Below are 16,601 nucleotides of genomic sequence, written 5' to 3'. Positions count from 1 at the left end.
AGCCCGAGTGTAGAGTGAGTTAGAGTGAGAGGTGATAAAGCCCGAGTGTAGAGTGAGTGCAGAGTGAGAGGTGATAAAGCCCGAGTGTAGAGTGAGTGTAGAGTGAGAGGTGATAAAGCCCGAGTGTAGAGTGAGTGTAGAGTGAGAGGTGATAAAGCCCGAGTGTAGAGTGAGTGTAGAGTGAGAGGTGATAAAGCCCGAGTGTAGAGTGAGTGTAGAGTGAGAGGTGATAAAGCCCGAGTGTAGAGTGAGTGTAGAGTGAGAGGTGATAAAGCCCGAGTGTAGAGTGAGTGTAGAGTGAGAGGTGATAAAGCCCGAGTGTAGAGTGAGTGTAGAGTGAGAGGTGATAAAGCCCGAGTGTAGAGTGAGAGGTGATAAAGCCCGAGTGTAGAGTGAGAGATGATAAAGCCCGAGTGTAGAGTGAGTGCAGAGTGAGAGGTGATAAAGCCCGAGTGTAGAGTGAGAGGTGATAAAGCCCGAGTGTAGAGTGAGTGCAGAGTGAGAGGTGATAAAGCCCGAGTGTAGAGTGAGTGTAGAGTGAGAGGTGATAAAGCCCGAGTGTAGAGTGAGTGTAGAGTGAGAGGTGATAAAGCCCGAGTGTAGAGTGAGTGTAGAGTGAGAGGTGATAAAGCCCGAGTGTAGAGTGAGTGTAGAGTGAGAGGTGATAAAGCCCGAGTGTAGAGTGAGTGTAGAGTGAGAGGTGATAAAGCCCGAGTGTAGAGTGAGTGCAGAGTGAGTGTAGAGTGAGAGGTGATAAAGCCCGAGTGTAGAGTGAGAGGTGATAAAGCCCGAGTGTAGAGTGAGTGCAGAGTGAGTGTAGAGTGAGTGCAGAGTGAGATCGGGACACAGTTGGAGTCAACTCACCACAAGCAGAAATTGAAAGAGTGATGTCACCAGACAGCAGGTAGGTGATTGATTGTTGACTATTACTGTTTTTTTCTCTCTCTCAGTTCGGGCAGTGGTTTAACTAAGTGCTTGAATCAATAACTTTAACTCGATAAATTAATTAGTTAATAAAACTAAGAATAGTGAGAGATTAAAAACTCTATAAAGTATAAAAATAGATTCTGGTTCGACAAGCGATGGCAGGGCAGGTGGTTTGTCGTAACTGCAGCAAGTTGGAGTTAGTGGAGAGCAGCGAGATCCCAGGCAACCACATCTGCAGTAAGTGTCTGCAACTCGAGGAACTTCGGCTCAGAGTTGTTGGGCTGGAGTCTGAGGTGCAGACATAGCGATGCATCCGGGTTAAGGAGAATTACCTGGACACTTTGATCCAGGAAGCAGTCACATCCCTTAGACTAGGTAGTAGTTTAGATTCGTTCAGGGTTCAGGGACAGGAGGGTGTGACTGCGAGTCAGGCAGGTATGAGGACCCAGGTGGTAGTGATGGAGGAGCCTTAGCCCTTGACCTTGTCCAAAAGGTATGAGGTATTTGCTACCTGTATGGATGAGAGCAAAGACAGCAGAAAGGATGGGCCAACTGACCACAGCACCATGGTACAGGAGGGCATTCAAGTGGGGGAGTAAAAAGGAATGTGGTAGTGGTGGGAGATAGTATAGTCAGGGGGATAGATACTGTTCTCTGCAGCCGCAACCAAGAGTCCCGAAGGCTTTGTTGCCTGCCCGGTGCCAAGGTTAAGAACTTCTCCTTGCGGCTGGAAAAGAATTGGGAGCATGAGGGGGAGGATCCAGTTGTTGTGGTCCACGCAGGAACCAACGACATAGGTTGAACTAAGAATGAGGTTCTGCTGTGAAAGTTTGAGGAGGTAGGGTCTAAGTTAATAAGCAGAACCTCAAAGGGAATAATCTCTGAATTACTACCTGAGCCATGTGCAAATTGGCATTAGGACAAACAGATCAGAGAGTTAAATGCCTGGCTCAAAGGGTGTCGTGGGAGGGAGGGGTTTTGATTCATGGGGCGCTGGCACCAGTACTGGGGAAAGAGGGAGCTGTTCCGACGGGACGGGCTCCACTTAAACCGGGCTGGGACCAGCGCCCTGGTGAATTGAATAACCAGGGCAGTAGATAGGGCTTTAAACTTAAAGCAGGGAAGGAGGGGTCAAGTGAAGGGAAATGTAGAAATCTAAGGAGAAACGTTAAGACCTTTATAAAACACTGGTTCGGCCACAACTGGAATATTGTGTCCAGTTCTGGGCATCGCAGTTTAGGAAAGATGTGAAGGCCTTAGAGAGGGTGCAGAAGAGATTTACTAGAGTGATTCCAAGGATGAGGGACTTTTGTTATGTGGATAGACTGGAGAAGCTGGGGTTGTTCTCCTTGGAACAAAGACGGTTGCGAGGAGATTTGATAGAGGCATTCAAAATCATGAAGGTTCTAGACAGAGTAGATAGTGAGAAACTGTTCCCATTGGCCGAAGGGTCAAGGACCAGAGGACACAGATTTAAGTTGATTGGCAAAAGAACCAAAGGTGACATGAGGAAAAACTTTTTTTACACAGCGAGTGGTTAGGATCTGGAATGCACTGCCCGAGGGGATGGTGGAGGCAGATTCAATCATGGCCTACAAAAGGGAACTGGATAAGTACTTGAAAGGAAAAAGTTTGCAGGGCTACGGGGATAGGGCGGGGGAGTGGGATTGGCTGGATTGCTCTTGCATAGAGCCCAGCGCGGACTCGATGGGCTGAATGGCCTCCTTCCATGCCGTAACGTTATGATTCTAGGGGAATCAAGTGAAATGGGGATCAGGTGGGAAAGTGGAGTTGAGGTCGAAGATCAGCCATGATCTGATTGAATGGCGGAGCAGGCTTGAGGGATCCTATGGCCTACTCCTGCTCCTATTTCTTATGTTCTTATGTCCAGCTAGTCTCCAATCACATAACCTCAGTGGAAGATCAGCAGAAATCCCTGATACACGTGAACAGGGTTTCTGCCGATCTTCCGCTGAAGTTACGCGGCCGAATGGAAGAACCCCTGAGAAAATTCCCGGCGATATATCTAATGTACAAATGATTATGTGCTAATATAACACCAGTATATATATATATATATATATATATATGCATGCAATGATAACCAGCATATACACTCGCTATCACTGCATCCTCTTCCTAATAACTTACGATAAAACAAACAGTACAATCGTGATTGTCCAGAGCACCATAGATCATGACTACATTTGTCTCTGCACCATGCAACACGAAAAGTAACAGGTAACAAATTGTCATGTTTCAGCATTCCTTTTGACCATGTGTCTCACAGATTTGATGTCCATCTCACAGCCTCACTTAAATGTGCTCTAAACTCATGGAAAATGAACTCTTTGCTCTGCTGCAACGAGTCCCTAAGGAGCACATCCTTCTCTACCTCTTAGCTTAATTTTAGGTCAATCAAACTCTTTCCGAACAATTGCGCACACCGAATGATTGGTAGTAAAGACAAACCAACCGTGTGGCCCTCAAACAACCATTACCAATCCTTGCACCAATCACATTTAAAGGATGGTGGGTGGTGTTTCCACTAGCAAGTTGGGTTGAGTCCACACAAGGGGAGAGAATATTTTTCTTTATGGTGGTTGAGCACATTGTCCCCTATGGAATCGAGCAGCATCCATGGCGAGTTTTGGTGCTTCATTGTACACCATTTGGTTTTCCTATACTAGTATCCTGTGAGATGTTTGAAACTGGGGTATATTTGCAATCAAGTGGAAATCGATTTTGTGTATGAACTTTTGCCCAATGACTCAGTTCAGATGAGTAATATCATTTTAGGGAGTCCAATTTGTGTCAGCTGCAATTAAATACCAAAATCTTGAACTTATGTCAATAACTTTATATATGGATTAAAATTTGAAAGATAGTATAGAATTTGTTCTAACAAATACACTCCCTTTTTAATTTTGAACTTTTTCCCCTTAAAAATAGTTGTAAAGGATTTATTTTTGGAATTAATTGTGTCTTGAAGTGGAAAGACTCTGCATTGGGCCTATTCTTGGATTCATTTTTTATATATTCAATGAGTAATCTTTATGCTCCTAGATCTAGAAAAATGCCCAACTTCCATTGGATTATTAAAAGAAAATCAGGAAAGTAGGTAAATAAACAACATTATCTTGTAAGGAAAGCCATTGTTTTGCTTTCAAAAATGCATAAAATCCAAGAGCGGCTGGGGGTTTTGCCTATAGACCCCTCACTGTGGCTCTGCCCCGGACCCCACTGGGGCCCTCGGGTTTTGGAGAGGCTATCTGACTGATTTCAGTACTTAAATGATTGGCACCTCTGAGGCACCCAGATGAACAGTGGGCCGTTCGGCCCAACAGATCCATGCCAGTGTTTATGCTCCATTTGAGCCTCCTCCCACCCGACTTCATCTAACCTTAGCAACATATCTTTCTATTCCCTTCTCCCTGATGTGTTTATCTAGCTTCCCCTTAAATGCATCTATGCTGGTTGCCTCAACTACTCCTTGTGGTAGCGAGTTCCACATTCTTACCACTCTCTGGGTGAAGATTTGTTAGTGACTATCTTATATTTATGGCCCCTAGTTCTGGTCTCCCCTGCAGGTGGAAGCATCTTCTCTACGTCTACGCTATCAAATCTTTTCATAATCTTAAAGACCTCTATCAGGTCACCCCTCAGTCTTTTCTTTTCTAGAGAAAAGAGCCCCAGCATATTCAATATTTCCTGATGGGTATAACCTCTAATTTCTGGTATCATCCTAGAAATCTTTTTTGCACCGTCTCCAGTGCCTGTATATCCTTTTTATAGTGTGGAGACCAGAACTGTTTGCAGTATTCCAAGTGTGGTCTAACAAAAGTTTGGTACAAGTTTAGTATAAATTCTCTGCTTTCCAATTCTATCCCTCTAGAAATGAACCCCAGTGCTCGGTTTGCTTTTTTTTTAATGGTCTTATTAATCCATGTCACTACTTTTAGTGATTTGTGTATCTGTACCCATAAATTCCTCTGCTCCTCTGCCCCATTTAGACTTTTATTTTCCAAGGACTATGTGGCCTCCTTATTATTCCTACCAAAATATACCACCTCACACTTATCTATATTGAAATTCATTTGCCAGTTACACACCCATTCTGCAAGTTTATTAATGTCTTCCTGTATTTTGTTGCATCCTCCTTAGTATTAACTATAACCCCCCAATTTGGTGTCGACCGCAAATTTTGAAATTGCGATTCCCGAGTCCAAATCGTTTATGTCTATGGCGAACAACAATGTTCCCAGCACCAATTCCTGTGGAACACCACCCACCTTTTGCCAGTTTGAGTAACAACCTTTATAGTAAATAGAAGTTGTTTTTCCCAGAGACTAAGCAAAAAAATGATTTGTTAGCTTGTTTGAGTGATCAGAAAACAGCTCTTACTCTTTGTATTGAAATATCCATTGATCTATGTCTGTCTGTGAAATGGGAGATAAAAAGAAAGATAAAACCACCTGAAAAGCAGTCTGATTTTTGTAAACAGGATGTTACACAGACATTCAGGCTGTGAAAGACAGGAAACAGGAGATGAAGAAGGTTCTGCCCTGAGCTGTATGATAGAACATAGAGGAGTTAATCTGTTAAAGTCAAGCAAGATGACCTACTGAAGTGGGGTAGTGTAGTGTGTTCATTAATTTACACGCAGATGCAGTGCAGTGTTAGCTGCTTTAAATTTCAGATGTTAAGACTGCTTATAGGAGTGACTAATACTCCAAGAAGATAGTTACCACAGACCTGAATTTGTAACACAAATCAAAAGCCTAATCGTAATATTGGTATTACTGCTCCTATTGTTAAGACACAAAGTATTCACACATAATAGAAGCACAACCAACATTTTTTTGTTGCTGTTGTTAATCCAATGTAACGTATCTTATCTCTTAAACATAAGGCCAGGGATGCAATTCATGGTTGAATGGGGGAGAGGGAAGGTTAAAGTTTCCTAAAAATACTGATCCCAGGACAGTTCCTAATGCAGCCGGTCTCAGGATAGCTGACCCGGGAGAGAACTCATTCTTTGAAGATTAAAAAATACAATGAAAAGAGTAAAAATATCCTAATCAGCAGTAACACTTTTTGAGCAGTGAGGACCTAATTACAAGGAAATATCATTCTGTATTCTCATGGGGTATTTTTAAAGTGAGTCCAATATTTTTTAAAAAATCTTTCACTGACAATTATTGGATTTTTTTCCCTTCTGTTGGTAAAAAGCTAAAATGAATCCCTTTGCCCTGGATTGCAGATGAGCTGTTTTGCCTCAAGGCAGGCTTTGTTCAGATGTACGATTAAGCATTGCATGGGGAATTAACAGAAGGCTCCGATCGCAGCCCCATCGCTACATTCAACTGCCATCTGCACTCAAACATTGGCGTTCTGGCTGGGGTATTTGGGCTGGGGGAGGGAGATGGGCAGAGCCAGTAAAGCTTCCTTTTGTTCAATTTACGAAATCTTGGTGTTGGCTGGAGTTCCTCACGTACATGTGAATTATTTTTATTTACAAAACAAAATGCAAAGCATGTTGCTTCAGATGCAGGAAACATCTGACACAATATCAAAGACTGCGGTGGCTGACATTGTTGTTAAATACCTTGAGGGCTAAATTGGGCCACCTAGCTCACATTTTGTAGGCGCTACGTGGGCACCTATGCCCCAAAAATGGCGTCCGAGATGTCGCGTCACTCACCAGGATGCCATCATGGTAAAGGTGGTTGCGCACCTAACGAATGCCGGCAGCATGTAGAGTAAAGAGATTATGATGTAAATCAGTGAGCAACGCTGATTTAAAGGGACAGCTGTTGTTTTGGAACTCCACGCTCCAGCCAACGTGTCTTAATCTCACACAGCTGAACAGGTCTTAAACGGCATGGAGGAGCCCCCACCTCCATTTAAAGGGACCACTTTTAAAGGGGTCATGCAGGAGTTACAGGTTAGTTGCTGGACTATTGCTTCTGGCTGCTGATGCATTTGTATCTGTTTTTGGAGGTCTCATATACTTGAATACTAGGACGAGAGGACATAGCCTAAAAATTAGAGCCAGGACTTTCAAGCATGAAGTTAAGAAACACTTCTACACGCAAAGGGTGGTAGAAGTTTGGAACTCTCTTCTGCAAACAGTAGTTGATGCTAGCTCAATTGTTCATTTTAAATCTGAGATTGATAAATTGTTGTTAACCAAAGGTATTAAGGGATATGGGGCTAAGGCAGGTATATGGAGTTATGTCACAGATCAGCCATGGTCTCATGAATGGCGGAACTGGCTCAAGGGGCTAAATGGCCTAATCCTGTTCCTATCTTCCTATAATAAAGTTTCAATACTGTACAGGGAGTGAGCTGGCTAGCTGACGGGCAACAGCATGTGCACTGGCAGAGTGGCAGGGGTGGGACAGGAATGCCGTTATCCTGAGGGAGGACAGCAGGTTCATGTTCCATGGAGCCACTGCCACTTGCTGCCTCCTGTTATGCGCCACCTTCTCCTGCAAGAAAGCGGGAAGTGTGCCGGTGAGTGTCCTGCAAGATGTTTGGGTGATGTGGCTGTCATAGTTGAATAGCTGCCAGTGTGTGTGACCTGTGAGTTGTGGGTGTACGGCTTGCAACAGTGGTACTGTGTGAGGGTGAGATGGAGCATCTAACTGGAAGAGTTGAGTACTGATTGAAAGAGTTTGTTGGTGTGTGGGTGATGGGGGGTGTAGTGCGTGGAGCAGTGGATGCGGCCAGTGATGCAGTTGGTAGGAGATGCCACATGACTGTTGAACTCATACACCTTGACCACTCGTGTCAAATCATTGCATTTCTTCCTGCATTGCATCCATATTCGTGGCACTAGGCTCCTGGCATTGACCTCATCCCATAGAAACATAGAAAATAGGAGTGTGAGTAGGCCATTCGGCCCTTTGGGCCTGCTCCGCCATTCAAAATGATCATGGCTGATTGTCTAACTCAGTACCTTGTTCCCGCTTTTTCCCCATATCCCTTGATCCATTTAGCATTAAGAAATATATCTATCTCCTTCTTGAATACATCTAATGACTTGGCCTCCACTGCCTTCTGTGGTAGAGAATTCCATAGGTTCACCACCCTCTGAGTGAAGAAATTTCTCCTCATCTTGGTTCTAAATGGCATACCCCATATCCTGAGACTGTGACCCCTGGTTCTGGACTCCCCAGCCATTGGGAACATCCTCCCTGCATCTAGTCTGTCTAGTCCTGTTAGAATTTTATATGTTTCGAGGAGATCACCTCTCATTCTTCTAAACTCTAGTGAATATAGGCCTAGCCGACCTAATCTCTCCTCATACGTCAGTCCTGCCATCCCAGGAATCAGTCTGGTAAACCTTCGTTGCACTCCCTCCATGGCAAGGACATCCTTCCTCAGATAAGGAGACCAAAACTGCACACAATACTTCAGGTGTGGTCTCACCAAGGCCCTGTATAACTGCAGTAAGACATCCCTGTTCCTGTACTCCAATCCTCTTGCACTGAAGGCCAACATACCATTCGCCTTCCTAACTGCTTGCTGCACCTGAATGCTCGCTTTCAGCAACTGGTGTACAAGGACACCCAGGTCTCGTTGCACCTCCCTTTTTCCCAATCTATTACCATTCAGATAATAATCTGCCTTTCTGTTTTAACAACCAAAGTGGATAACCTCACATTTATCCACGTTATACTGCATCTGCCATATTCTTGCCCACTCACCCAACTTGTCTAAATCACATTGCAGCCTCTTTGCAACCTCCTCATAGCTTACATTCCACCCCAGCTTTGTGTGCAAACTTGGAAATGTTACATTTAGTCCCCCTCATCCAAATCATTGATATATATTGTGAATAGCTGGGGCCCAAGCACTGATCCCTGCGGTACCCCACTAGTCACTGCCTGCCACCTGGAAAAAGACCCGTTTATTCCTACTCTCTGTTTCCTGTCTGTCAACCAATTCTCAATCCATGCCAGTATATTCCCCCCAATCCCATGTGCTTTAATTTTGCACACTAACCTTTTGTGTGGGAACTTATCAAAATTCTTCTGAAAATCCAAGTACACCACATCCACTGGTTCTCCCCTATCTATTCTATTAGTTACATCCTCAAAAACTCCAGTAGATTGTTAAGCATGATTTCCCTTTCATAAACGCATGCTGACTTTGTCCAATCCTGTTAATGCCCTCCAAGTGTTCTGTTATCACATCTTTTATAATAGACTCTAGCATTTTCCCCACTACTGATGTTAGGCTAACTGGTCTGTAATTCCCTGTTTTTTCTCTCCTTTTTTAAATAGTGGGGTTACATTTGCCACCCTCCAATCTGTAGGAACTGTTCCAGAGTCTGTAGAATTTTGGAAGATGATCACCAATGCATCCACTATTTCCAGGGCCACTTCCTTTAGTACTCTGGGATGTAGATTATCAGGTCCTGGGGATTTGTCAGCCTTTAGCCCCATTAATTTCCCTAGCACTATTTTTTTTACTCATACTGGTTTCCTTCAGTTCCTCCCTCTCATTAGACCCTTGGTTCCCTAACATTTCTGGGAGCTTATTTGTGTCCTCCTTTGTGAAAACAGAACCAAAGTATGTGTTCAATTGTTCTGCCATTTCTTCATTCCCCATTATAATTTCCCCCATTTCTGACTGTAAGGGACCTACATTTGTCTTCACTAATCTTTTTCTCTTGTTTGAGGGTTTCCCCTACTGCCTCCTACTGCCTCGGGACCATATGTCTGGAGGGCCTCTTGCCCCCCTGCGGATTAAAGGATGTACCTCCTTCTCTCCACCTCTTGCACCGAGGCCTCTAGTGCATCAGCAGAGAACTTTGGTGCAAGCTGCCTCACAGGCCTGGTACAAACTCAGATTGGCAGATTGGTGGGATCTGGCGTGCAGATTGGGGAATGCGGGATGTTGTTTTGAGCAAGCTTTATTCAGTATTTTAAAATAAAACAACAGTTTGTAAACATAGGGATGAGACATGCATGTGTTTTACATGTGTGATTTCTGATCTCCGTTCAGATTCTGTTCAAACCCGTACCTTATATTTTGAAAATATAAGGGTCCCACATACTTTGAGCAGCCAAGTTGTTGCTCATTAAAAATTCCAGAGTTCCCAATGTCACAATGCTTCACTTTATTGCAGCACAGATTCATTTCATAATTGACTTCCACCACTTCCTGCAGCCACAGTGCATCTCCCCTTTAAGAGTTGTAGGCTGCCTTTAAGCGGTGCTAGCCATTCCCGATATCGGAGCCCCCTGCTGGTGCATGCAGTCAGTAGCGCTGGCTGCACGCAGCAATCATTGAACTCACCAGGCAGCACTAATGTTACGTGCTGCCTGCATTGCAACGACCGGGCACGGGTTAATCGCGTACCACAGTCCCAGCGCCTATTTTCGGGAGTTAACCAATTTAACCCCTCTTATACTTACAGAAAAAAATGGGTCTCCAATGGTTCAATGGTTAAATGCACTGCTTGTGTGGCAGTCCATCAAACTAGGAATGTCTCAGATTTCATCCCCCAACTCTCCTAAGTTCCCTAACATCAGCTGTGACAGCAGTCAGGGAACGACAATTGGCTTCAACATCTCTGGGCTGGTGGTAGAAAGGTCAGCTAGATTTCCAACTCCTGAAAACTACCCAGTGATTCTGGCTGGAAAATGCATATGCGTAGGTGTTCGATTGGGCTCTGCTGTGATGCCCCTCATACATGAAGAATGCACACTTGGGTGAGGTAATGAACAGCTGCTGGTGCCTATGGAATTCATCTGCGTGTCACCCAGCAGTGGGGAGCATCACAGTTAAGCTTGATCTTATCCTCAACTGATGTCACCTGACGAAGGAGCAAAGCTCCGAAAGCTTGTGATTTCAAATAAAGCTGTTGGACTATAACCTGGTGTTGTGCGACTCCGTACAGATGTAAACATCCAGCAGGGGTCATTCAACATGGATCAGGAAAAGGAAACCTGGCTAATTGTCTTCTCCATACCAAAGTGGTATTGAGGTCAATTCTAGCACCCCAGCTGTTCCATGGCTGAGATCATCTAAAGCAGCAAAGACTGTGGATCATATCTGGGAATGTCCTGGGATTCTTTATTTTTCAGATCGTTTCACCCCTTGCCCTTCTGGGCTCTCCTATGCTGCACACCAACCACAGTTGAGGAGGAGGATGGACAACATGATTCACAACTTATGGCTAAGGTCAGAGTATGTGGAGTCAGGGGACAGGTAGCAGAATGGATAGCAAGTTGGCTACAAAACAGAAAACAGAGAGTAGGGGTTAAGGGTAGCTACTCAGACTGGCAAAAGGTGGGAAGCGGTGTTCCACAGGGATCGGTGCTGGGACCACTGTTGTTCACAATTTACATTAACCATTTGGGTTCAGGAATTGGAAGTACAATTTCAAAATTTGCGGTCGACATCAAACTGGGGTGTGTAGTTAATACAAAGGAAGAATGCATCAAAATGCAAAAGGACTTTAATAAACTTGCAGAATGGACATGTAATTGGCAAATGAATTTCAATATAGATAAGTTTGAGGTGATGCATTTTGGTAGGAAGATTAAGGAGGCCACATGCTGCTTGGATAATAAGAGACTAAACAGGATAGAAGAGCAAAGGGTTCTCGGGATACAGATACTCAAATAACTAAAAGTAGCAACACTGGTTAATAAGGCCATTAAAAAGGCAAATCAAGCACTTGGGTTCATTTCTAGAGGGATAGAATTAAAAGCAAAGAAGTTATGTTAAACATGTATAGAACCTTTTTTTAGACCACACGGAGTATTGTGCACAGTTCTGGTCTCCATATTATAGAAAAGCTATATAGGCATTAGAGAGGGTGCAAAAAAGATTCACAAGGATGATATCAGATCTGAGGATAGCCTTATCAGGAAAGGCTGAACAGTCTGGGGCTTGTTTCTCTAGAAAAGAGAAGGTGAGGGGTGACCTGATAGAGATAATTGTAAACAATTTTACAACACCAAGTTATAGTCCAGCAATTTTATTTTAAATTCACAAGCTTTCGGAGGCTTCCTCCTTCGTCAGGTGAACGATGTGAAAATGAAATCCTCGAAATGAAATCGCATTTATAATTCACAGAACAATGCTTGGTGAGTACAGACAGTTTTTTCAACTGTCTGTACTCACCAAGCATTGTTCTGTGAATTATAAATGCGATTTCATTTCGAGGATTTCATTTTCACATCGTTCACCTGACGAAGGAGGAAGCCTCCGAAAGCTTGTGAATTTAAAATAAAATTGCTGGACTATAACTTGGTGTTGTAAAATTGTTTACAATTGTCAACCCCAGTCCATCACCGGCATCTCCACATCCTGATAGAGATAATGATAGGGTAGATGTAGAGAAAATGTTTCCACTTGTGGGGGTGTCCAAAGCTAGAGGTCAGAAATATAAAATAATCGCTAATAAATCCAATAGAGAATTCAGGAGAAATTTCTTTACCCAAAGAGTTGTAAGAATGTGGAACATGCTACCACAAGGAGTAGTTGAGGCAAATAGCATTGATGCATTTAAGGGGAAGCTAGAAAAGCACATGAGGGAGAAAGGAATAGAAGGGTATCCTGATAGGGTTAGATAAAGAAGAGAGGGAGGAGGCTTGTGTGGAGCATAAACGCCGGCATAGACAAGTTGGCCTGTTTCTGTGCTGTGGTTTCGATGTAACTCAATGTAACGACCTCTTACAACCTTGCTCTAAAATCTACCTTGCAGAGAAGCATGAGCACAGCATGGAGGTGACACTGGCTCAAACTGTCCTTTCACTTACTCATGGGGAGGCACCTGGCCTTTGCTTGGTCTCTTCACACAGCAGCTCATCATGTGGGGCATTCATTGCATTCACAAACCCACAATTCTCATCCTCCTCCACCTAAATGCCACAATGCTGCACCATTCAAATATTGTGCTTATTTTTTAAACTGATGGCCAGCAGTATAATTATTTTCTCTCTTTTCTTTTGGCTTCCCTCCCCACGTTCCACACATTGTTCCCTAGCCAAAAGAATGCACCAGCGACCTGCTCTCAGATAGCTGCAATTGTGGCTATGAAGCTGGTGTTCAGGGAATGTGGAGGCCCGGGGATGACTCCCTGATTCATGTTTTATATGAAATTGGGTAATTTCTGTACATAACCTCACGCAGTTATACACTGGAGAACAGATGCAAACCCCAGTGAATGTTCTAAGTGATTTGTTTTCAAAGTTACACTTTTTCCTTGAATTTTGTGTTCTTCAAGGCTAGTAATGATAATGCTGCAGAATGGAACATTTTCCTATTTCAAACACCAAACTGCAGCTTCAAGCACTCCCAGGTCATGTACATTTGAATAAAACTCCTCTTACACTACTAGGTCAGGCAGAGCATGAGTTAGCTGCAGAGTAGAGCTCCTCCTACTCTGCCATATCAAGCATTCTTGGGTCACTTAAAATATGGTTAGATGTAGAGCTTATTCTACTCTGTCCTGTCAAATACTCCCAGGTCAGGTACAGCATGGTTAGATGCAGAATAAAACTCTATTTGCACTATTCCATCAAAAACTTCTAGGTTAAGCACAACACAGACTAGATTCAGAGGATATCTTCCTGTGCACTGTATCATCAAACACTCCCAGAACAGGTCTGCGTGAACTGAAAGAAAAGCAGCAATCTTAGTTAAGACTCCAAACCTTGTTTCAGAGAGGACCCTTACAGCCATCTGAAAGGGAACTTTCATCCCATTAGTCTGGGTTAGTTGCAAACACAGGTCCCAGAGGTTAAAAGTCAGTATCTGCATCACCTGGCAATGAGAGGGAATTGTATGCCATATGGTGTGCACATTATATGTGGAAAATTACAGGAATTGTGCTTAAAATGTGTAGACTTATATTACACCCCAGTGGTAAAACACAAGATTAGTTCAATATCAAGAGCCCTGCAGCTGTGAGGAGAAAAATCAGCCAAAAGAAATAAGTTGTGGTTTTTATCTATCAATTATTAATATTGTGGGCATGAACATATGAGTGCAATTTGAGTACATACATATAGGAGTGCGTTACAGAGAATAACTCCAACCCCCAGAACATGTTAGATATTGGATAACTGTCAGACTGAGAGATGATGTGATAAACTATGGGAATAAAGCAAGAACAGAGCTCTCTCTTACTCGTTGACAAGGTACAAGAAAACGCTTGACATCTGATAAGGTGATCCTTCTCTCATCTCTAGTCTCCAACCTCTCTCACTTTCTCCATCACAAACTTTCTTGTGTCTACGTTTTATTGATATTATTACCTTTGATGCTCCCCTGAACTTTCCTCTCCTGTTCCTCTTAAAGTCCAAATCCACAATAATACCCTCACCTGGAGGTACCGGTGGGCCCCACTTGGACCCCAACATGAGCTGAATGTCAATTTCTTCCTGGCATCCCAAAAGAAAGAAGGCAAGACTGTAGTAATTCCAGGAGGGAAACCATCCCACTGACCCTGCCTCCTTGTCTTGTCAGAGACCTTGTACGGGGGAAGGTGGGGGGGAGGGGGGATGGAATTTCTGCCAACCCCAAGCCCCAAAAGAAACTGGCTGCTGATGCTCTTCAGGGTGTAGACCTTGCATCTCCAGGTCTCATCTGATTTTCCTCCCCACCAAGCCTCGTGCCCACTTTATACCCCCCCGACCCACACATTATACCTCAGATTCTGAGCAAATTTGGGTCCTTCTCCATTTTCAGCAATTTCAGATTTAGTTTCTAGGACTTTCCGGTCTCTATAGCTCAGTGCTACACCAAGCAGTGCCTTTACCCACTAAGCCTTCGGGAAACCTTTACAGGCTGGAGTCTAATTGACAGTTAAGGGGACAATATGACATATGTTAACATGGATAGAAGCTACACAATGCTAGCTAGTGCATATCCTGTCACTGCTGCTCGATGTCGCACACACTGAAGGAATAATTATATCATCAATATTGCAAGTTCATCCAAAAATGAGCTGCATGTAGATTCTGTCCAATGTATATCATCATAGGTGCACCCATCACCATGACCAACACTTAAAACTAGAATCAGGAGCAGGACAAGCAACAGTGCTGGCACTTATTCTGAGTTAATACTGTTTCTCCTGCTCATGCATCATTCCCATGTTAATACAGAAACCTACTCTAAAAGCCAAGTGCACCCACGCTGCTGTCTTCCTTTCCCCAATTCTGACAGCTTTTTCCCTGCTCCCAATTCTGACCCCATTGCTTCTGTAACCTAAGGTAACTGAAACCTCCCCTCCCACTTCTGTTCTGCTGCAGATGAGTCGGTGCCGGTGGCTGCCTGCACCTGGCTGTGGCTCGCTGCTGGTGGTTGGCAATAAACTGGCAACTGGCTGAGGACTGGCTGCTTTCTGGCTGGCTGAGAACTGTTGGCTCATTGCAGACTAAATTCTGATAGCTTGCTACGGACTGGTTGTTGGTAGCCAGTTATGGACTGATTGCTGCTTGCTATCTAGGGATTAGTTATTGATGACTGGCTGCTGGTGGCTAGCTTGGACTAGATACTGATGTAAAAACAGAAAATGCTGGAGAAGCTCAGCAAGTCAAGCAGCATCTGTGGAGAAAGAAACAGAGTTAACGTTTCAGGTCAAAGACCTTTCGTCAGAACTGGAAGATGTTAAAGAGTTAAAGTTTATAAGCAATTACAGAGCCAGAGTGAGGAGGGGAGGGGGGGAGGGGGGAGGGGGGAGGGGAGGAAAGAACAAAAGGGAAGGTCTGTGATAAGGTAGAGGGCACGAGTGATTAAATGACAAAAGGGATGATGGTGCAAGGCAAGGAAGGTGGTAATGGGACAGGTTAAGAAACAAGAGATTGATCAGGAGTAGCTGTAAATGGCAACAACAGAACCATTACCAATACCTGCTATCTAAAAAAATGGGAGCAGTGGTTACGATCTGAAGTTATTGAAATCAATGTTGAGTCCAGAAGGTTGTAAACGAAAGATGAGGTGCTGTTCCTCGAGCTTACGTTGAGCTTCATTGGAACAGTGTAAGAGGCCGAAGACAGAGAGGTCAGAGTGGGAGTGGGACGGGAAATGGCAAACGACTGGCAGGTCAGGGTCACACTTGCGGACAGAGCAGAGGTGTTCACCAAGTCTGCGTTTGGTCTCCCCAGTGTAGAGGAGGCCACATTGTGAGCAGTGAATACAGTATACTAAATTGAAAGAAGTACAAGTAAACCGCTGTTTCATCTGGAAGGAGTGTTTGGGGCTCTGGATGGTGGGAAGGCAGGAGGTGAAGGGGCAGGTATTGCATCTCCTCCACTGACATGAGAAGGTGCTGTGGGAAGGGGAGCAGGTGTTGGGGGTGATGGCAGAGTGGACCAGGGTGTCATGGAGGGAGCAGTCCACTTCGGAATGCTGAAAGGGGAGGGGAAGGGAAGATGTGTTTGATGGTGGGATTGAGCTGGAGGTGGCGGAGAATGATACATTGAATGTGGAGGGTGTTGGGGTGGAAGCTGAGGACAAGTGGGAACCTATCATGGTTCGGGGAGGGAAGGGGAGGGATGAGGGCAGAAGTGCGGGAAATAGGACAGAGGTGGTCAAGGGCCCTATCATCTACCATGGAGGGGAGTCCTCAGTTGAGGAAAAAGGAAGACATATTGGAAGTACTGGTGTGGAAGACGGCATCGTCAGAACAGATACGAAGG

Source organism: Heptranchias perlo, chromosome 15, assembly GCF_035084215.1.
Source record: "Heptranchias perlo isolate sHepPer1 chromosome 15, sHepPer1.hap1, whole genome shotgun sequence".
NCBI classification, from domain to species: Eukaryota; Metazoa; Chordata; class Chondrichthyes; order Hexanchiformes; family Hexanchidae; genus Heptranchias; species Heptranchias perlo.
This window is presented reverse-complemented; position numbering follows the sequence as displayed.